At 44.9% G+C, this 22,842-nt stretch overlaps 1 long non-coding RNA gene across 1 annotated transcript; it reads right to left on the reverse strand.

Annotated features, from left to right (window-relative positions):
• Nucleotides 1–1,891: 1,891 nt before the first annotated feature.
• Nucleotides 1,892–21,454, reverse strand: LOC136289658 (uncharacterized). The gene is made up of 3 exons (XR_010720833.1): nt 21,286–21,454; nt 20,889–20,975; nt 1,892–4,319 (listed from the first exon to the last, which is right to left on the reverse strand). It is a non-coding gene; the product is annotated as an uncharacterized lncRNA (long non-coding RNA).
• Nucleotides 21,455–22,842: the final 1,388 nt, after the last annotated feature.

Raw genomic sequence — 22,842 nt, forward strand, 5'->3', positions numbered from 1 at the left:
TTTATACCTGTATTGCCACAAATGCAGTTTAATACTCTGTGGGCCTTTATGGCAGATGCAGCTTAACTGGTCAGCCTTGCACAGCTTACGCCTTCATAATTCACCCTCTAAAAACCTTCTCCCAAACTTATCCTAAGCCTGATTGGTTTAAAAACCCTTCTTTATCTTATCTGCAGTAAGTCAGATTGAAGAGGGTGTCACAGAATTCAACACCACACAAAAGACTGAGAAAATGTGGGAGGACAGAATCCTGGGGCTCACAGACACAGCCCTAGAGTGGACTCACCTTTTAGTGGGGCTCCCTAAATCCCAGATTTCAGAAGGAAGCCATGAAATGAGTATTTGCAAGAGTGGAGGTCAGGCTGTGCTTGCAGCCTGACCAGAAGTGCCCTTATCTCCATCACCCATTTACAGTTCTGATGAGTGACTACCTGCAGAAGCCTGAGGCAGGTGAGATGACCACTCCTCCCTTCAGATCGTTGCTACCTGCTAGATAAAAAAGAAATTTTCATAGATTTTTTTTTTTAATAGAAGAATTTTGAGTTTTACTTAATAAATACAAAAGGGGGAGAGGTGGTGGTGCTAGGGAGATAAAGGGGTTTGCATCATTGTAACCCAAATCTGATTAATTTTTTGGGGGTGGAAAGATGATTTATGTGATATTGCCTGGACATTATACATCCAGCTGTCAAATGTTTTGGCAGTTGTAAGCAGTCTCAATCCTACAAACGTTGCTGCAGGTTTGGAGCACTGCTGATGCAGGCTTGCAGTGATGGGATCTGTAAGGATGGGATCCAAAGCACAGCTCCTCGGTGGCATTTGTGCCACTCGCTTTAATGCAGTGTGCTTTGGGACAGCAACTTCCCTCCAGAAGGGTGGTCAAGAATCATCTGGGCTGGATGAAGAGGGGAAAGAGATGAAGTAAAGTAAGCAAGTGTGGTTTGAAATGTGTCAGTTGAGAGAACAGAATACTTTGTAAGACAAACAAAAGATGTGGATTAACTCCAATGTGCAAATGTGTCCAGGGCTCAAATTTAGAGGCAGTGAGGGCTTTGGGTGAGTAACAGGGAGCAGACAAGCACATACACTCACCAGTTACAGCTGCCACAGTGGTAGGGGAGAAGAAAAAAGAAAATAAATCTGTGCGGGAACCATTTCCCTTCAGCAAGACACAGACTCCTGCATCCAGTGGGGGAACAAAACTTTTTCCTTGACTGTTGCCTCCTTGCCCTCTTCCAGTGTGACTGTGAGGCAGACACATGGATAAATGCCATGTACATGGGCTTACCTTTGTGGCTCCCCAGTCCAGAAGCAAGCAAAAGCTGAGTGAGGAGTAATTTGGAGACTTCCACTGAGCATTCCCACATGCAGTGCCCACTATGGAGCGGGACAGGTGTTGGAAGGTGGGAACACTCTGGGGAGTGCCCAGGTTAGCTCTGTTTTGTCTTGGCATCCAAACAGAAACATAATCTGGGAGGTGGAAAAGCCCCTTCAAAAACAAAACCCTTGCTTTCCTTGAGCAAAGGCTGGAATGGAGTCAGACACATCCCTCACCAGCACTACACTGATCTTCACCCAGGAGATCATTTCCACCTGATGGCAGGCAGAGCTGTCACAGCAGAGGAACCACCCCTGCAGGACCAGCAGGGGGACATGCCAAATTATCTTCCCACCTTTCCCTGTGGCAGGAGCTCGGTGCAGCACTGCAGCACCCACCTCTGAGGACGGGAAGGTGAAATTCTGTAAGGGGATGTGGACTGTCCTAAAAAAGCTGCAGAGCTGTATTAACGCCACATCAAACATTTCATATGAACACAGTAAAGTCCAAGAGGGCAACCAGCCTTTTTGACATAAAAAACTCCCACACAACACTTTAAAAAATACTGATTTTATTCATGTCTAGCCTATTCAACAGTGGATCACACCAGCAGGAACAACCACAAATATCTAATTACAAGGTTTCATCAGGTTCTCACCTGTGCAACGCTGGATTTGAGTCAAGCACATATTATGGCACCACCACTAATGACAATGATTACTCTTCAAAGCTCACTTGAGTCCCATCTCCCTGGTGCACTTCCAAGCCCAATAACCTCATCTCCCACTGTGTGTGGGATTCTCTGCAGAGAATTTGTGTTCTCAAAGCCTGAATGCAGCAAACATCCTGAAGCACATATGCCAGCTAAAAGTTCCCTGTACCTCACATTCTTTGTTTGAAAGGCTTCAAGTTTTCAGTGAAACAGACAAAAAAAGCCCCCACCATCAACAATTTCTCCGAAATGTTGGACCTGACCTGTATAAATCAGCTCCAGTAAGGGAGCTGGAATTACTTATCTCGCCCCATAATCTGGCCATCAAATTCCAGCTGTTTTCCTTGGAATGATGCATCAGAGCAAGGTTTCACACCAAAAGGAAAGCACCCCTGTCAATATCACCCCTGTTGATAGTGTGGGCACACAGTATGGCCCAAGGTTTCTGCCCCATGGATCTCCCCAGGATATTCACAATTTTCCAAAGGTGGCCTACACTTACACTGACTCTGAAGATGATTACCCTTGCAAGAAGGGTCCATGGCAGCTCTGGTCACTCATGGTCAGCCACATAGCCTTGACACATAGATCAGGAGAAAGGGGTTACCACAGCTGGTCTGCACTGAGAGAGAGAGCAGGTCCCTTTGGACTGTGGAGTGCATTTTGCCTCCCAAGGACTGCAGGCTCACATCCACAGCCAGGACGACTCAGAAGAGCTGCACCAGAAGCAGCCTCCATCTGGCAGCTCAGGGTTTCTCTAAGCCCAGTCCTACAGGCCTGTGGGAGCCACAGGTAATCAAGAAGCTCCCCAGAGATCCAGACCCTCAGCCAGCAGCTACAAGGAGGTATTGCAGTCCCAGAGCTGCCAAATCAGAGCTGCCTCCCACCTCTTTTCCCTCACACACTGACACTGAAAACTTCCACACAGGCTAAAAGTCACTCAGGAAGATATTGAGGGTGTTACTGATAAAGAGTTCTAAGGAAGCTGGATGCCCAGCATCCAACAAACCACCTTCTGAAAATCCCAGCTGCCACATTTAACTCCACTGTTCCTCTCAAGCTCTCCCCTTCCAGAATCAATTCTTCCTACCCAGCCTCCCACCCTCCTCTGCAGAGAGCTGGCAACACACACAGGCTGAATCCACATGTGGTCACGGAAATTTGGCTGCACAGCTGACCTTGGCTGCTGCCAAAGGGAGGGAATTCCAGGCCAGAACACCCCTCTCTGCCCTTCGCTTTTCAGAGCTAATTGGGTTTTCTTTCACTTTCAGCACAGCACAGATGGACTTGTGGAGCTTGAAAAGCAGCAGAGGTTTTTATCACAATGGTGCAACGGGAGAAGACTTCAGAGCATTTCCTGGGAATGCCACGTACAATTATATTACAGTCACAGAATTGTCTGGCTATTGTATCTCCTAAGTCACACAATGGACTACAAACAGTTCTATTTCAGTGAAACTCTCTACAACCACTGAAAATAAGTCACTAACTCCGTTAGAGCAGGCAATGGACTCACATGTTCACAAAAACTGACTGTACAGATGCTAAAGCCAGACGCTTTGCAGGTAAATGAGAAACACCTCTGGTTTGGGCCCATCCCTCAGGTAGCAGATATTTTGCATGAACAGGATGATTACCACTTGTAGAGCCATACAAAACATCTACCTTTTTGTCCAAGTTATGAAAGCACAGCTTTGAAGTAATCCAAGGCCAAAAAGACATGCAGACAAATGGACAGACTTCGGCCACTCATTTGATTTTCTTGGAGACAGCTCTTTGCTCTTTTAAGGGCTGACCTTATGCATTTGCCAGGTCTGGATGCTCCCCTTGAAAAAAAGGCTTAAAGGAAGTTTCAACAGCCGACTCTTCTGGAGGCGTCCTGTGTCAATCTCCAGCTTCCCACAGGACTCAGTGCTTGTCTGGGGCTTTTGAGGAACAGCTCATAAATTGCTGCTGTTTAGCCACTGGCAGTTGACTCTTGCTTTATTTAGTTTTCCCAGAAATAAGATGCATTGGAATTAAGATGCATTGGAATCTTGTAGCGGATTCTCTCTGCTTCCTTCCTCCAGTCCCTGTTCACATTTAGTTTCAGTTTTCTGGAACTAAGAGTGTTGATCCCCTTAAAAGCAACAGCAACAAGAAAACCACAAAGCAAGGAAAACAGTTTCCTGACCATAAAAGTTGTACTCCCTGCATAGAGAGAAACTCCAACAACTTTACAGAAAGAAGATGCAGCAACCTCTTTTGCAGTGTCCTAACATGACAGCCTTGCAGCATCCAGAATTCAGCCTAGCAAGGAAAAAACAAAAAAAAGTGTTGTGTTAAAAAAATGCACAAGAAAAAGGTGTTATTTTACATGAACCACAGTAAAGCCACAACCTAAGGGTTCATTTCTTCACAAGAATGTTTGAAGGACCTGAATTTGAAATCTGTTGTCAACAGCAGCTGGCTAAAATGGAAAGTGCCACATTTCTTTGCTTACCTGGATGCATACTGGGATTGGTTTTGGGGCCAATTTTTCCTTGCAGCTCCTGGGAATTACAGACCTGTCTTCTTGCATGAGATGAAATATGTTTATTAGAAGGTTGCAATGTTTCTTAGGATGGATTGCAATGCTGTGGTCTTCAAGGACAGAGACACAAGGTCTGATTCTTTCAGTAACTGGGACTTCGGAAATTCTCAGAGCCATTTTCATGGCATCTAATTTTAGGTCCTTTTAAAACAGAACTGTAATGACAATTTGGCTTATAGACCCTCCCTCTGTGCCAGGGGCAGGAAAGTCTATCAAAGCAAATAAGGATTTTTTTTTTTTTTTTTTAAATTAGATCTGAAACAGTTTATGAGACAGGAGAACAAAAAAAGTTTGGCCTGCAAGAACTTATCTTCGTTTAGGGACTTCTCCATTGTCACACTTTTGTGCAGTCCATTCCAGCTGCATCTGTGCTGGTGACTCATGAAATCTAAAGAGCTATTAATAAGTTATTAAAAGTACCAGCAGTCTTCCATAACAAAAGAAGGAGAAAAAAGAAATGACTGGAATAAATGAAAGATTGCACCCTGTGGAAGGGATCCACACTGGACAGATCATGAAGAACTGCAGCCCATGGGAAAGGCTCATGCTGGAGAAGTTCCTGGAGGACTGACTCCCATGGGAGGGACCCCACTGGACCAGAGGAAGAGTGTGAGGAGTCTTTAACTATATTTTCTCTCCCCTGTGGAGCTGGGGATGGAGAGCAGCAGAGTGGCTTTGAGGGGCACCCAGCATCCAGCCAGGGTTAACCCACCACAGGTACATGGATGGGATATGATCTTGAATTCATAATTTTGGGACTCCTGAGGGCTAAACAAAACTCTGAGGTCCAGACTTCATTGTGTGAGCAGGGCTGGTAATAAGCTTAAAGAAGTTCAGCTTGTGCCTGCCAAAATGCTGAGCAGCTCAAGCCTTGCACTGCAAGGAGTTTGCACCATTTATGTTTTTACACAGCATTTTCTACCACGATTCCCTTTCCCACTCAGTGCAGGGGTTTGAAAGCAGCTTATTCCACTATGAAAACCATACACTTTCCAGTCCCCGAGCTCCCACAGCTCTTGCTACTGCTTGGCAATGACTCAAGTAGCCAGAAAAAGAAAAAGAACAGGCTGTAAAAAGCGTGGCAGTGAGAAAGCCCTGGACCAGAAGGTTGTTTGTCACATTGCCAAAGCCCAAAGGAGGAGAAAGAAGTGAGAGAAACATCAGAGATGGGAGAAGCCTACAAAGTGAACAAGTCAAGAGCTCTGCTTAGGTTCTGAAAGGAGAAAATATCAGCAGCACAAAAAAAAATATAAATATGCATCCTTACATAAATATAAATATAAATATAAATATAAATATAAATATAAATATAAATATAAATATAAATATAAATATAAATATAAATCAAAATCAACACGTTTTCATCTGCTTTTCAGAAAGTTTTCTAAGACAAAGAAAAGCCAGGTCTACCAACAAAATGCACAACTTGCTTTCTTTGAGTTCACCACAGTTGTGAGCAATCTCTGTTTTCCAGGCTAAATATGTGCTGATCTTCAAAGCAAAATTCCCTCAACGAGTTTTCTTTCATGTCAGTTTTTTTTTCCTGTGGATTTATATGTCGAAGAAGAGAGTTTTCACTCCAGGGATTACAGAGGATTAACAAACTGAGTTGCTGAGGCCAGCTCACAGTTTTCAAGAGATTCAGAGCAGCAATAATTGAATCCCAGTGATTGCTTGGAGTTTGGTAAGGCAGAGACCCCACCAGACAATTCTGAGGCAGAAAGATATGTCTGCAGCAGCTGCATTGGTTGAACCTCCGACAAATCCCTGGATCTCCCAGCAGAGCGAGCAATCACAGTGGTGGTTTGGTCTGATTCTAATTTTAGTTTTACAATTATGTACATGACATGCATCTTCCCCAAAGGTAGTAAAGATACTCCACTGGGAAAGAGGAGAGGGTGAGACTGTAAATAGTCAATATTTGATGTCTAGGATCTCCTTTTATCCATCATCTATATTAAAAAAAAAATGCTTAGAAATTGTAAAATATACTCTCTTACAGCTTGTTTCTGACCTGCAGGGAGAAGATTTATGGTTTGTAAATTCATTTACAAAAACTCTCTGGACCAAATGTGACTCCTCTTGAACTGGAAGTGCTGCATGTTTAAGGTGTGTAATGTTACCTCCCTGTTCAAAGCAAGGGCTGTGCAAAAGAAATGGTTCCAGTAAATAAAAAGGTGAAGAATTTAATAAACAGGTTTTTGAGTTTAGCATGAAAATTTTTCTTGAATCACCTGTAAATCGAAAAGCCCAAGTCTAAATTTTTCTGGACAACCTTTCATCAGGTATTCTAGAAACAAAGCATCTGCAGGGATCAAACACTGCAGACAGCTTAGAAGGTATAACTGAGCTGTTTTATTCAGTTACAGCAGAACAAACAATCATTCAACACTGCAAATATTGTGAAAAACCCAACCAGTTGTGGCCAGCAAACCTCACATTCTGAATCTGTCCACTAAGCCAGGGTTTAACCAGCACAGCACAGTAGAGAGAGGCTGGCACGAAACCATCCTATATCCAAATTTATGACACTGATGAAAAGCACCATCAAAACAATGATTACTTTCACACAGAGAAAGCATCAGAAAAGGTTTGGACTGGACCAGAAGAGCGGCAGGTGGACCAAAGAAGATTCTTCTGTCTGTGACTCTATAAATACAAAAGTAATAAAGCACCTAAAAGGAAAGGGCATGAAGGCAAATGTGAAGCATAAGAGAAACAAACTTCCAAAGTACTCCTTGCCTATGACTTACTCATTACTCAGTTATTGCTTAGTTACTTTTAAATACTATTTAAAGTACAAAATTAAACCAAGAATTCCCCATGTGGTGAATGACACTGGATGCTCAGCTTGAAGTCTAAAGGGGCTGAGTTCCAGAAAGCAGAATGCAGGTCTTGTACAGAAACAAAACCAACTACACTGCTGTAGCTTTTTACAAGGTGGACTTCATTTATGTGTAGAGGGTTGCAGGGGGTTAATTTTGGGCACCCATTTCTCTATTCTTTATTGTCCCTAATTTTGAGAGCCTGATATTGATGCCTCAATTAATAATAAATAACTCAACACTCCTCAGTGAAGTTTTCTGAGACCAGAGAGATGAAAAATTGGACTATGCTCTGCAACAGGATCTAAACTCACCTGGGAAAATTTTCATCCCCATTTCAGACACCCTCTACATTTATGAATTGAAAACATGGAATAACATTCATGTTTAAAATCCAACTGGTGCCTCCTGCTACCATGCAAGGTCTTGGAATCCCCCTCAATGGTGAGAGATGAAATTCCATTCAGACTATATATGCAAGTAAGATCTACAGACAGAAGCAACTTCTAGAGAGTTACCTGAGAATAATTTCAGGCTTTGAATCTCCCTGGGTATGGCAGAAATGTAGGGAAAGTTACTTCAAGTGGGTGTTACTCCACTGAAGGAAATTTTACTCGCTTTCATTAGGACAGACCCCTGTGGCAGCCAAGCTATCACACTGTGCAGAGATAAGGGAGAAGTGATTAAACAGACCAGATCCTATACTATAAATGTATTTATAGTGCCCATCTTAAAGCAGAGAAGCAGAAAAGAGCAGCAGGATTGTGAAGTGAGCAGCTCTGTTCCTAACGAGAGAATGAACGCCTTCCACTGTTTCTCTGTGGCAAAGGACACATCAAATCAGCTGGCATAACTGAGTGGAAAGATCCAGCACAGCCTCATGTGAGATTGGTTGTTTTAGCTTGACTGAGAGAATCAAAATGTTCAAGGAAATTCCCAACACTTCACCATCCTTCCTCAAATTAAACCCCCAGTTTAACCCCACACAGCGCTGGCCATATGCAGCTCACGCTTCTCTCCCTGGGAGCCATCTGGGACTCCTTTGAGGAATCCTGACTGTCCAGCACATGTTGTGTTTAATTCTGATATTAAAAGGACGTTGTTTGGTTTAATGACATTGTGCAAAGACTACACTTGTAGTGCAAAGACTTGCTCCAGAAAATGTAGCATGTGGCAAGTCCCACATCCATTCCCTAAATCCAGCCCAGGGCTAGGTGCCTGTCCTCAGCTGCCATCAAAGCAGCTCCTTCACAGCTAACCCTGGAGACAAAAATAACACAGAAAATCCTGAATTTCTTTACATAAAAGGAAATGGATTAATAAATGCTGAGGCAGACTATGCTGCTCATGTGAGCAGAGCCTTTTTGTGGCTGGGCTGGTTTTGGCTGGAGTAGAGTTAATTTCCTTCCCAGAGCCTGTGTTTTGGGTTTGTATTGAGCACGGGGTTGATAACACAGGGATGGTTCTGGTTGTGCTGACACAGACCCAGCTGGTTTTCCTACACTGGCAAGGGGGTGTGTGGCAGGAGACACAGCTGGGACAGGTGACCCCAGGCGACCAAAGGGACATTCCAGACCTTACCACATCATCATCAGTGTGTAATGCGGGGGGAAGAAGATGGAAAAGAATGGATGTTCAGGGTGATGGCATTTGTCTTCCCATGTCACCCTGAAGTGTGATGGGGCCCTGCCCTCCTGGGGATGGCCAAGCACCTGCTTCCCTTGGCAAGCAGGGAATTAATTCCTTGTTTTGCTTTGCTTGTATACATTGCTCTTCCTTTCCCTATAAAACTGGCTTTATCCCAGCCCAGAGGTTTTCCAGGTTTTACCCTTCCCGTTCTCTCCCGGATCCTGCTGGTGGGGAGTGAGGGAGCACCCACCGGGCACCCGTGCAGGTGTCCCTTGTCTCATACCTCCCTGGCCCACAGGATGGCACTGCGACACCCCTCAAACTGCTCCCGGGCTCTCGAGGCTGCTTCCTGACAGCAATTGTCAGTATTTTTCCCGAAGTCACACTTTTTCCCACTGCAATTCAAATTTCCTTTGAATTTTCAGGCTTTTCGGAATCCAGGAGAATTCCACAGAATCTCCCAGGCCGGTGCATGTCTTTGCCCAGAAAGATCACCTCTCTTTCTGTGAGCATTTTGCTGGAATAAACATCAGTGATCCTCCCCCTAGAAAAAAGTCCATTGGAAGCTACACACCAACCCTCCAGAAAAACTACCGCGTTTTGGTGCTGATTAATTAATAACAAGGAAAGGTCTGGAGAGCCAGTCCTGTGAGAAGCAGCTGAGGGAGCTGTGGGGGCTCAGCCTGGAGAAAAGGAGGCTCAGGGGGGACCTTCTGGCTCTGCAGAACTCCCTGACAGGAGGGGACAGCCGGGGGCGTCGGGTTCTGCTCCCAGGGAACAAGGGACAGGATGAGAAGAAACGGCCTCAAGCTGTGCCAGGGGAGCCTCAGGTTGGACATCAGGAGCAATTTCTTCATGGAAAGGGTGGTCAGGCATTGGAAGGGGCTGTCCAGAGAGGGGATGGAGTCTCCATCGCTGGAGGTGTCCAGGGAATGACTGGACGTGGCACTCAGTGCCATGGTCTGGGGACAAGGTGGGGATCAGACAGCTGGACTTGATGATCCTGAGGTCTTTTCCAACCTTAACTACTCTCTGATTCTATGTCCAGCTACTGCTTCCAACGCACTTCAAAGTACTGTACAAAACCAAATTCACTTTGCAGTCTTGCTATTTACCACACCACCATTTGCATTTTACTTAAGATCACTGCAAAAACCTTGCAGTTTGCGGAGCCTACAGCTTTCCAGCACTGACGTCCACCCCATGCATGGACACACCTGGCACATAAGCTCTTGCTCATGTGCTACAGCACCCACACAATTTCCCAGTCCTTTCTCATTTATGGGTCAAAGGTGCAGCCAAACCACAGACGTTAAAATTTGGACTGTGCAAATTTCAAAGTCTTCTCATCAGTGCTGGAGGAGCCTATGACACAGAGCTTAGACTTTTCCCTTGGCTCACAAAGTATCCCTTTGTGAGCAATATTTTGGAAGAACTGCAGAGTCAATGACTTCAAATTAAAATTCAACAAGATACGCCTGTCCTTATTAAAATTTTTGCAAAGGGCCACAAAGGTCAATGTTTTCAGCCTAAAGTGGCTGAGAAGATGAAGCAACCAGAGTTCAACTCAACTTGAATCCAACCTTCCTTATCAGCTTTAACCTCATTGCTAGCCCTCATTAAATCCTCATCTCTCTTCTCTTCATAGCTGTTTTAAATGCCTTTTTGAAATACCCCAAGGGAACCAGCATACAGAATCCTACCAAAACAAACCCTGAACATAGCTTTCTCTTCCTTTTTCTTCCCTTACTTTATATACTGAGCCACAAGGTCTGGAATATCCCTCTGCAGCAAAGACAGCAGTTGCTAAGGACAACAGCCTGCTGGAGACAGCCGTGGTCCTGCTGCGGACAGCCATGGTCCTGCTGCCTGCTCTGCTTCCACCCCAGCCCTGGGAAGCTAGGATGGCAGCTGCTGCCAAGAAATGTGTGAAAGGGGCTTGGGGACAAGGAAATTCCTGCCATGATTGTGACAGTGGCCATAGTCATCTCCACTCCTTACCTCTCCCCTTGTCCCAAGGGTCTTTAGGGTTCCTCTGTGATCAAAATGGGAATACAATGAGAATAAAAGCAGCAAGTTCATGTCTCCTGTGAAGGAGACTCAATCACTGCCCAGGGAAGAAGTTCTGCCTCGTGTCCAGCTGGAACCTCCTGGGCATCAGTTCCTGCCCATTCCTCTGGTGCCATTGCTGGGCCCCCCAGAGCAGAGCCCGGGCCCTGCTCGGAGCCCTCCCTGCTCACAGGGACACCCAGGGCTGAGGCCCCTCTCAGCTGGGGCTCCTCTCGAGGCTGGACAGCCCCAGCTCCCTCAGCCTTTCCCTGTCCGAGATGCTCCAGGCCCTAAATCATCTCTGCAGCCTCTGCTGGCCCAGCTCCAGGAGCTCCCTGTCCCTCCTGTGCTGAGGAGCTCAGAAATGGACAAAGCTCTCCAGATGTGCCACACAGGGCTGGGCTTGGACCAAGAAGCAGGATTTTCAAATGCACTTGCTATTGCTCCAACCGTGTTTCACTAAAGTCATTAGAAAAAAATTCCCAATGGTCACGGTGTGTTTAGGCATTTTTCTAAATGCTACCTTCCATCAAAGTTCTGGAAGTGTGAATTTATGGTATCTCCTGAGTGCCTGGCTGCTAGGTTAACTATTTACACTCTCACTACAGTTGCCTGAAGATACAGTAGTGAGGTTTCCAATTATGGACAGAAAGCATGGAAAGGGATGTAGGGGCACAAGGAAATATTCAGAGAATCACAAAATGGCCTGGATCGGAAGGGATCTTAAAGATCATTTGGTTCCAAACCTTGCCATGGGCAGGGACACCTTCCACTAGCCCAGGTTACTCAGAGCCCCAACCAACCTGGCCTTGGATATTTCCAGGGATGCAGCAGCCATAGCTTCTCTGGGCAGCCTGTGCCAGGGCCTCACCACCCTCACAGGGAAATATTTCTTCCTTAAAAAAAAAATAAATTATTAATGGCACCAACATTACTGAAGCAAGTAAAGAGGGTCAGCATCCCATTTATCCTATTCCCAGCTGTGAAAATAACTATATCCCTTACAGAAGTTACAACCATGTGAAATCAGGAACAGATCAGAGAAGCTCCTTGAAGAACTCAGAGTAAGCAGCTGCCCCAGATGCACATCTAGGTTCAATCCCCATCCCTGGAAGTGCCCAAGGCCAGGCTGGATGGGGCTCTGAACATCCTGGTCTACTGGGACGTGTCCCTGCCCATGGCAGAGGGTTGGAATGAGATCATCTTTAAGGTCCCTTCCAACCCAAGCCATTCTGTAGTTCTAAGATTCTAATTTCCCAGGCCTGCCTCACACCATCTGCATGTGATTCCCTGCAGGGAAAAAAAAAAAAAAAAAAAAAAAAAAAAAAAAAAAAAAAAAAAAAAAAAAAAAAAGCTATTTGCATTATCTGAAGACAAATGAGTGTACCTAGAACTTTACCACTTATAAACACCCAACTGCATGTTGAGGAGAGAAAAATGTTATTTCTCCTCCAGAGTCAGAGGAATCAAGGTACAGGAAAAATGAAATCTTAGCTCTATCCCAGATCCCAACCCAGAATGTGCCTGTGAGCATCAGTCTTTCCACAGACCAGAGTGGTGCTGTGGCACATGAGTCACAACTCAAAAAACATTCAAATGGGAATTTTAGTTACACTTCAAAGCATTGCATTTTCAAGATAAACAGGTCTTGCTTCCCAATGATACACTAAATAGACCCCCCCCAAATGATAAAAAAGGCTTCTAAAGCACCCTGTACCATGCTGCCTAGTTGGCATCAGAAGAAAAATGTGCTGATGTATGAACACCAGCTGGGAATTTGGCTCCATTTGCCTGAAACCAAGTCTCTTTATCAGCAGGGCTGTTAAAACATTCCAGCCATCAAAAAAACCCCAAAAACTTTATGCATCATGGTGGACACAAAGACATGGCAATATTCTCTCTCCAAAAAATATAAGGTTTGTGTAAGACTCATGCATTGCTTGTAAGACTCCAGCACCTAAATGTGCTGTAGTACAGGAAGGAATTTGCAAGAGGATTCATCTGGGCCTTTTTGCATATGCTTGCTTGTGAATCACCAATATATGACTAAATATAAACCATGAAGAGCTGTAATTGCTATTCTATGTATCCTCATATCTCCCTGAAATACCATAAAGGAAGAAAAACTACCGAATAATTTAGGAGGATTAGTTCCTAACAATGCCAGTGGAAATCTGCAAAAAAACCCAAAAACCAATCTTTCCAGATTCAAAATGCAGATTTGTTTGCTCAGTACCAGTCCTTCATGCTTGGAGAGCTGGCACTAATCTCTGAAAGAGATGGTGAACTCCTTCCACCTCCAGCATATTTTTCTTCTGCTGTTTGAACACCTTGGTCCCTGAGGGAAACTCAGGGGTAGAAGAGAGGAACTTGCTTCAATTCCCTTCGTCGGGATTAGCTGTGAAAAGTGATGTCAGCCTCTTATCTCCATGGTGCGAGCATTCTAGGAGCTTTCAATTTACCTTGCAGTTAAGTCAGCTCTGGGCTTTGTCAGCCAGAAATATTTTTGCACACTTTTAATTATCAGGCAGCCTGCAAGGGAAGGGAGAGTCACAAACGAGGGGCCTGCTCTGAGTGTTTTGTGCCTGAGCCTGGAAAGCAGGGATCAGATCAGCCAAGCCCGACACAGAGCCAGGTAACAGCAGGACTCGCCAGCATTTGGGTATTCCATGAGTCCCATGCACAGGGACAAACATTTTGCTGTGTTGTTTTTCATCCTCACTGCCCATCTGTTTGTTACTGCTGTTGTGATAGCAGCACAACACCATGTCCTGAGGGAGGAGAGGTCCCCAGCTGTGCCTGACATTATCCAGGTGTCAGGGAGGAGATGAGGAACACTCAGAAAGATCTCCCTGTCTAAAAGGTTTCGGGAAAAGAAGGAAACCAATGTCTTTGTACTGTTCCATCTTATTGCTGAGGCATTGAGATATGAGGGACATCCAAAGGCTACGTGACAGGACTGGGGACTGTCCCCTTGACTCCAAGCCCAGCATTGAATCACCTTCCTTCCTAAGTAGTCTCTTAACTATCAAAAAACCCCATGCAGCCTTTTGATGCAATTACAACAAGCAGAAAAGCCAGGGCCAGAAGTACCAGTGGGTGGTTTTTCTACAGTTTCCATGACTGGGAATGGAGGATGGAAAGGAAAGCTGCATCAGCCTCCAGAACCCCTCCCAGCTGCAGCTGGCTTGATCAATATGTATTCAGACACCTTCTATGGGGATGCTGATTAGTGGTTACTGTGCAAGGAAGTCCCAGCTCATCTCCTCTGAAATCCTCTTAGTTAAGTGTTAGTGGCAGCTCACAGATCTGCACAGGTTTGGTTTTAAAGGGCCAAGAAAAAAAGTAGGTAGAGCTACAGTCCTCTGTAGATAGCACCTTTTCCTTCCATCCTCAATTCACCCAGAAAATTTCAGTAACTAGTTTTTTGTAGTTTTTTAAACTTTTTTTTCTTATTACATAATCTCAAAGTAAAAAGATCCTAAAAGCTGATCAGCTGAGTGGGAACAGGAGGAGCTCACAGCTCAGAATGACATGTTCTAACAAGTCAGACAGTGCTGGAAAAGCAGCTTGGTCTCATTAAAAAAAAAACTTTCTCACCTGGGCAGGTGTTGCAGCTGCAGAAAAAAACAACTGGCTTGGCTCAGCCATAGCCAAAGCATTGGAATATCCCTTCTGTCACTGGGAATACATGCTGTAGCATCCATGAGGTTTGGGCTGTCATTCCATCTCTTCTGGAGCATTTGAGTACCACATAACTGAATTCAAGGAAGTATTGGAGCTGACACTGGAGCGACACTGGTAATGAACAGGAACTGCCAATGCCTACCACTACACTGCTTAAAAAAAAAATATTAAAAATAAACTCCCCTAAACCGAGGATAATCCCCTCCCTTCCTAAAGAAAAAAAAAACAAAACCACAAACCCCAATTCCATGTTTTATATATTTCATTCCAGATCAAAGTTAGAAAAAACTAACAAAAACACAAACAAACAAACAAAAAACCCCAAAAAACCCCAAACCAACCAACCAACCAAAAAACCCAAAAAACCCAAAAAAAACCCCAAAAAAACCAACAAACCCAAATCAAACCAAACCAGAAAACTACTCGCAAAATTCAGTATTTTACCTTGTTTAAATGCAATCTCTTAAAAAAAGAATTAGAATATTAAGAAAGGGATTGTGCACATTACAAAATTTTCCAAATGTGCCTTTTGCAAAGAGTACCAAAATGAACTGGAATGAAACTTCTCTCACAAATATTGCTGATTTTGAGGAAGGGGCACCTTTTGAGGGAAATACATCCTAGAGAAATGTTTGCAGTCCGCTGCTGAAAACTAGCAGATCATCAAACACCAGGCTAATGCAGCAGTGAATACTCTCCAAAATGTTTCTGAAAGTCACTTCCAAGGACAGACTACAAAGATCAATTGATTTGTCAAAAGCGTGAAAGGCCATAGTCTACAGTTCTCACAGGAATGTGCCAGACAGTGCTATTTATGACATGCTAAAATATAAGAATAATTCAGAGCCTGAGAACTACACACTGCTAAGAGTCCCTTCCAGCTTGGGCTGTTCCATAATTCTGTGAGTAAACTGAGATCAGAAAGAAATGCAACGCTGTGTTCATGGCTCAAATCAGACTCCTTGGTTTACATCTGTGTTTCTTACAACTCCTTTCTAATGTGGCTTGTAGCCGTAACTCAAATGATGCCAAGTGCTTGGGACAGCTTCTTAAGACATCTTAGGGCCCACCAGATTTGTGTGCACCATCCTGCCAATGCCACTGATAGAGCACAAGTGGCGTCCATATTCACAGGCTTTGGTGATGTGCATGGATATTCATAACATTTCCAATGCCTGGCTTTTCTTTTTTTCCTCACTAAATCACAGAATCATAGAACAGCCTGAGTTGGAAGGGACTACAAGGATCTTTGAGTCCAACTCCTGGCCTTGCAGGACACCCCAACAATCCCACCCTGACCTGGGAGTGTTGTACAAACACTCCTGGAGCTCCGGCAGCCTTGGGCCCATGACCATTCCCTGGGGAGCCTGTTCAGTGCCCCAGCACCCTGTGGGGGAAGAACCTTTTCCTAAAATCCACCCTAACCCTCCCCTAACACAGTTCCAGCCATTCCCTTGGGTCCTGTCCCTGGTCACACAGATCAGAGCTCAGGGTCTGCCCCTCCTCCTTGTGAGGAAGCTGCAGAACTGCTGTGAACTCTGGCCTCAGTTTCCTCTTCTCCCGCTGAACAGACCAAGTGCCCTCAGCCACTCCTCATGTGGCTTCACCTCCAGGACTTTCAACATCTTTCTACTCACAGAAGAAAAGCTAAAGAGCAGAACTGGTTGGCCAAAATAGAGATGGAAATTACAAGACAACAGTTTCCTCACTGAAGTGAACAAAGAGCATCAAGAAGCAGGAAAGCTCAAGGACAAAGTCTAAGGACAGCTCCTTCCTGACCCTTCTGTGACACAGAGTACACAGAGTTGGCTGAAGGGATGAAGCTCCCACTTCAGTTAATACTTTCTTTGCCTCCTGAGTTTAAGGGGGGTCTTCACCTCCACAAGGGGAAACGATTTGAGAGAGGTAAGAGAGGAAATGTGAAGTTTTGTTCTGTCAGTGTCAGAACAGTGCATGCAATAGGAAACTATTCGGCTCATCTCTTCAGGCCAGAGTGGCCATGGGGATCAATTGCCCTGACTTCCTACCCAACAGTGCTGCTCCCCACAACTCCCTGACAGGAGGGTGTCGCCAGGTGGGGGTCAGCCTCTTCTCCAAGGGAATGGAAAACAGGAAAGAACCTGAAGTCACATCAGGGAAGGTTCAGGTTGCATATTAGGATTTTTTTTTTTTTTTTCTGAAAGAGCAGTTAAGCATTAGAACAGACTGCCCAAGGAAGTGCTGGAGTCACCAGCCCTGGAAATGTTCAAAGAATGAGTGGACATAGCACTTCATAATCTGGTTTACTGGGCATTGTGATATTCCACTGAGGGCTGGACTTGATGACCTTTGCAACCTTAATGACTCTGTGAGCAGCAGTTCTTGAAGACCATGCATCACTGCTCATTTCTGCAACAAAACGCGGAATCACCAACTGGTCTGGGTTGGAAAGGACTTTAAAGATCACCTCATTTCAACCCTCCCGCTAGAGGGGCAGGAACATCTTCCACCAGAGCAGGTCGCTCAAATCAGATAATCTAACTGAGCTGCAGCAGGGCTGGTTCAAGGCTTTCCCAAACATTAGATGCAATGCACCGTTCCAGTGATTCCAGGGAGCTCACGGGAGTGAGAAATGACCACAGATTCCAGGAAGGAGTAAGGTCAGGAAAGAGCTGGAGAGCTCTGGATAGTGAGAAAGGACTGGACAAGGTGAGCAGCCATTCTAGGTTGAGGGGAAGTGCAGTGAACAGAGTTTGGTGGGTTTTTTAAAGGGTGTGAATTTGCTCTCTGCCTCCAGACCAGCTCCTGGAGGGATATGGTATCCGCTGTGCCATTCTACCCCACTCCTAGGACTTCCTTCTCTCTCCTCAGTCCCACAGAGAAAAAAAAAAAAACCTCCCAAGACTCACAGTTCCTCTCCTAGATCTCCCTCCTAACCACAAACCCCAAGCATTTAATAGTAAAATCACCAGGATTTGGTGTTTTGTAGGTAAAAGTGCAGTATGGCAAACAATCTGGAGACATAAGAAATGTGAGAAGATCTTAAAATTTCTCATATTTTCTTCTTTTTTGGTTATTTTGCCCCCAGTAGTTTCCTAACTACAGGTCCTGTCAGTCTTTTACTGGCCTAGAAAAGTCAGGCTCTTCCAGCTTCCACTGGCAAAGCACTTTCCCATCCACCTGATCATTCTTGCTGTTCTTCTGTGCATCCTGCCTGACCAAATTTAGGTCACCAACAATGCACACAGCATTCCAGATGAGGCCTTGAAGAATTAGCATTTCCCAGGTATTACTGAATGTGTTTGTCCTGAGATTTTCCAAGACTTGCACCTCGATTTTCATGGCTACAATACTCTGGTGGCTCAGTTAGTGACACTGGCACTCTGGCTGAGTGAAGGACAGGCAGCTTCTGGAGCCAGGCCAGAGCAGGGACACCAAGGGCATCAGAGTGATGGAGTAGCTCTGCTGTGAGGAAAGGCTGAGGGAATTGGGATTGTTCAGCCTGGAGAGGAGAAGGCTTTGGGGTGACCTCACTGTGGCCTTGCAGTGCCTGAAGGGAGCCCACAGGAAAGATGGAGAGAGACTCTTGACAAGGGCCTGGAGTGACAGGAGAACGGGGAATGGCTTCACACTGACAGAGAGGAGGTTTAGATTGGATATTGGGAAGAAATTGTTCCCTGTGAGGGTGGTGAAGCTTTGGAACAGGTTTCCCAGAGAAGCTGTGGCTGTCCCAGCCCTGGATATATTAAAGACCAGACTGCATAGGGCTCTGGGCAATCGAGGTGTCCCTGCCCAAGGCCGGGGGTTGGAATGAGACGGTCTTTAAGGTCCCTTCTAACCCTGGCTATTCCATGATTCCACAACTATTCCTTTTATTCACCCTCATCTGTCCCATCTCCAGTGGTATTTTCCCTTTCAGCAAACTGATAATTTTACATGAGGCTTTCTGTCCATTTTCAGGGAAGGCAGGACTGAGATCAGAAGCGTTAGAGCAGGAAAGCCCCATTTTTTCCAACCTAGTACTCCCTGTAAATGGAGACTTTGAGACCAGCAGATGTAGAGCCAACCTACCAGGACTGCAATGATTTTTGCATTGTCCTAACAGCAAAAAAAATGTAGGAGGCACAGAGCTTGTCTCCACATCTACCTCTGCCGCCCTTCTGTTGTTCTACTGCTTAAGAATTGCAACTACATTTCTTCTGCTTAAAAAGCTGTCTCCTTGGGAAATATGTCCAGGCAGGAGGAAGCTAAGACGGAGAGTGGTCAGGAATCCAGAGCCAGAAAGTGCTCCATTCAGCACGTGGAATTTGGTGGTCATGCATGCCCCAGGCCAGCCTGGCTCCTGCTCCAGCCAGGCACGTGAGTGGGGGTGTCAAGGACACAAAAATGCCAAGCACAGCACAGCAGACAGGGACTCGCCCTCACCTTATGGTGTGGCAGTGGCACATCTTCCCCAGAGCAGAGAGGCAGACAAAGAGACTGTGGTCCAATTCTGCTTTTGCTGGGGATAAATTTGGAGTCACTTCACTGACGTCAGTGGAGTTATTCCAGAATTGCACCAGTGTAAAAGAGGGCAGCATCTGCTTTCTGAAAATGGATGCCATCAAGCTAATTGAAAACAACAGATGCATCAAGGAGCAGCAAGAAGGGATGGTAATGTTCCAGTTTTCTTGTAAAATATCATTTGATTTCCCTCCAGAGAATGTAAGAGAATAAACCAATATGTACTCTAAAAGCTAAACCTTTTGTTGGTGTAAAATTGTATACAACCTTTTAGGTGAATGGACCAATGTGCACCTGAGACACCCCAAACACTTACAGTCTAGTCATGTGCACTTACAGCCCTCTTCTTTGGGCCTGATTCTTCTCTCACACTCACTTAAGTCAGGAGTCATACCATCCACAATCCTAAGGAAACATTTATCTAACCTTGGGTAGAGAGCAGAATCGAGGCCCTCATTTTGTTAAACACACAATGTCTAGATTTGTTAATTAAATAGGCAAATTTGTGACTTATGCCACTTTTGGACTAAGGGTGTTCCAAAATTTTATACCACTGAATAAATATCTTTATATTAATTTAGTGAAAATGAAGCCAAAGAAAGACTTGCTGAATTTTCAATGATATTTTGTGTGAAGACAAAGGTTTCCCCTAATTATCTCCAATGAATAGTCAACACAGCTTCAGTATTTATGGTGGCCACAGAAACTGATAAGCACTTTCCCTCCTGCAAATCCTTTCTTTCCTTTCACTAAGAAGAAGCATTACACAGCAAAACTCAATTATTTCTTGGGCTGCCTCTTATTAATTGGCACTACAGACAACCTGGATATTTCCAGTGGTGAGGGTTCATCAGGGAATGTTGTAGGACTGTAAAACCCACATGCACCTCAGCTATGAGTTACCCAAAATGTAAAGCCATGTTATGATATTCAAACTTTTTGTGCCAGCCAACGGGCCCCAGACAGACTTCCCTGGAGCAAGGGAAAACCCACCCAAAAAGGGAAAAGCAAGTGGAATTAACATGTACTAACAGCATACGCTGCACTGTTAATTAACACAGTCCCTGTCTGCTTTCTCCCAAAGCATTTTTCTGGATTTATCTCCCTGGGTAGGGTCTTGTGTTATGTAGGACCCCAGCCAGAACAAGAAGAGCTTCTTGAAACTTGCAGGCAACTTCCTCAGCCACTCTTTGGTGGCAGCTAAGGACACGCAGCATCCCCTGGTTCCTTTCATCAGGGGATTAAGCCTTTTCATCCTGCCAACACCTGCTCTCCTCCTTATGCCTAAAGCAGGTGTCTGCAATTCAGGCATTCTCCTGTGAACCTGCTGAAAACTGATGGCTGAAAATGTCTTCAGAAGGGGATCTGTCTCTAGTGCAAGCTTCAAGGAGCAATGGTGAAGGGCTCAAGGCTGTGATTTTGGTTTCATCAGCACATACTGGGCTATCCTGTGCTCCCGGATCTGCCATGGAGGGCAGTATCTTCCAATCCCCCATGAATCTGTCCATATCTTTCCACCATTGAGAAATAAATGCATAAAATCCTGCTGCTCTTAATTCCCGTCAATATAAACTTAAAGTTAAGCTTAGCTCTGCCAAGTTTGGTAGTACTTACTTGGATTTGAGTCAGATGAGAGCTTTTAGGAATGCTGTGGTTGACTCCTACTGTAATCTGCAGATCTTTCCCTGATGTAAACAGGACCTCGAGAAAAGAACAAACAAAAAGAAGCAATTTAACAAACAGTACGCATGCCTGCATTTGTTGCAGAAGATTGAAGGTGGAGTCCAATATAATCCAAGGTAGTTGCACTAAAAGGAGTTTTGCCAGCTTGAATCAGCAGATGGTGAGTATCTGGCTCATACTACATTTTCTGTAGTTTATAATTATCTTTCTTTCTTCACCTAGAACCAGATTCTCCCTTTAGGCTGCAAATCTTAATTAGGAAATCCTTCCTCATTAATTTCAAGAAACTCTTGGTCGTTAATTTCCCAGAACAAAAAAGAAACCTTACCTATTTCTGCAATAGCAGCAGATGCTGGAGCTGTTTGTTCCTTTGCTTTTAGGGTTGATGCTGTTCTTTCCATCACCATGTGGAAGACACTTCAGTCCTTACCCTGTCTCTTGCTGCCCTGAATTTTCTTTACACTCGCTCTTCTTTATCCCATAGGGATCTCTGAATGAGAGGATCCAGGAGAGAAGACCAAGTCCAGTCACCTTCACCCCCACGGCTGCTGTAGCAGTGAATTTTTATCCACAAAAGCTGGATCAAAAGACCCAAACAGAAAATTACTCAAAAATCCCGAATTCCAATGTTTTTCAAGAAGGAGCAGAATTGGAATTTCATCTTGGAGGTAAGAGCAGGAATCCACGAGTAAAACACCACAGAGCAGGTCTTCACACCTCTCATGCTTCCAGTCCTTTGTGTGGATAAAAGAATGGTGTCCTTAGTAAAATTCTACCTTTCCTTTCTTCCTGATCTCCAAGATGATTTCTGCCCTGTCCTGCTTTGGTACAAAACATCCTGTGGGAAAATTATCAGGGGAACCAACTGTCACAAACCAGCCACAGGATCTGGAAGGTGCAATAGTCGCTTCCACTGCAAAACTATTTCCTAGTGAGATTGCTGCAAGAGAAATTTCTGGGTCTTTAATGTAATGCTTTAACTTGCATTCCTTGTCACCAGGCACCCAGATGACTCTACATTCACAGGCTGGTTGACCCTCAGCTCCTTGGCTGAGTGCTCACATTGTCCTTCACACACTCTCCAGCTCTCCATCTGCAAGGATGGACAAATCAAATCTCTTCCCATCTCTAGGTTTGCACTCCCTGCTTTCAAAGACTGGAGACTGCCCACCTGAAGTTGGACAGGGCAGCTGTACACGATATAAGGTGATGGGATCAGCTCCAGTAAGCAAAGAAAACATCTGTAAAGATAAGGTGCTGATATCTGAACACAAAATATCCAAGGAGTGCTTTTGCTTGTAGCCACAGTCACAGCACAGAGAGAAACAGTCCGGGAGGTTGTTATGGAAACAAGTCCCGGGAGGTGCCTACTTGGCTTCACAGGGATGTACTCTACCTTCAGAAGGAAACAGATTTGCATTTTGAACAGCCGGAGGGAGTGCTAAGGGCTGAGAACTTGAGGTAAGGTTTTTGAAAGCATCTCTGTGATTCGGTGGCACGAGACCTCTGGTAAAGTCAACAGCATGGGTGCCACTGTGTCACTTCAGTCATGTGAAAAAAAAAAAAAACAACCAAACGGAAGGCTCCTTAAAAAAGGTCAAATTCCACAAGTTCTGTAACATGTAGCATTACTGATGACTCTGGGACATCACTGCTTTTCAAGAGGTGCTTAGGGAAGGATTTACATGCCCCAAGTGAGTCCCAAGGTTACAGTTTCCACACTTCTCTTGGAGTTCTGTATTTCTCTTAGAGCCAACACAGAAAACCCGGGGAGCAAACACCATTCCTACTTTACACATTTTCACATGCGCTTTTCTTTTCACAAACATGGCTCACAAAAACTGCGCAGAGCTGCTTTGCTCACCACAGAATTCCATTGCACCGT

This window comes from Chamaea fasciata, unplaced genomic scaffold, assembly GCF_029207755.1.
Source record: "Chamaea fasciata isolate MVZ Bird 193981 ecotype frontalis unplaced genomic scaffold, bChaFas1.0.hap1 SCAF_5, whole genome shotgun sequence".
NCBI lineage: Eukaryota > Metazoa > Chordata > Aves > Passeriformes > Sylviidae > Chamaea > Chamaea fasciata.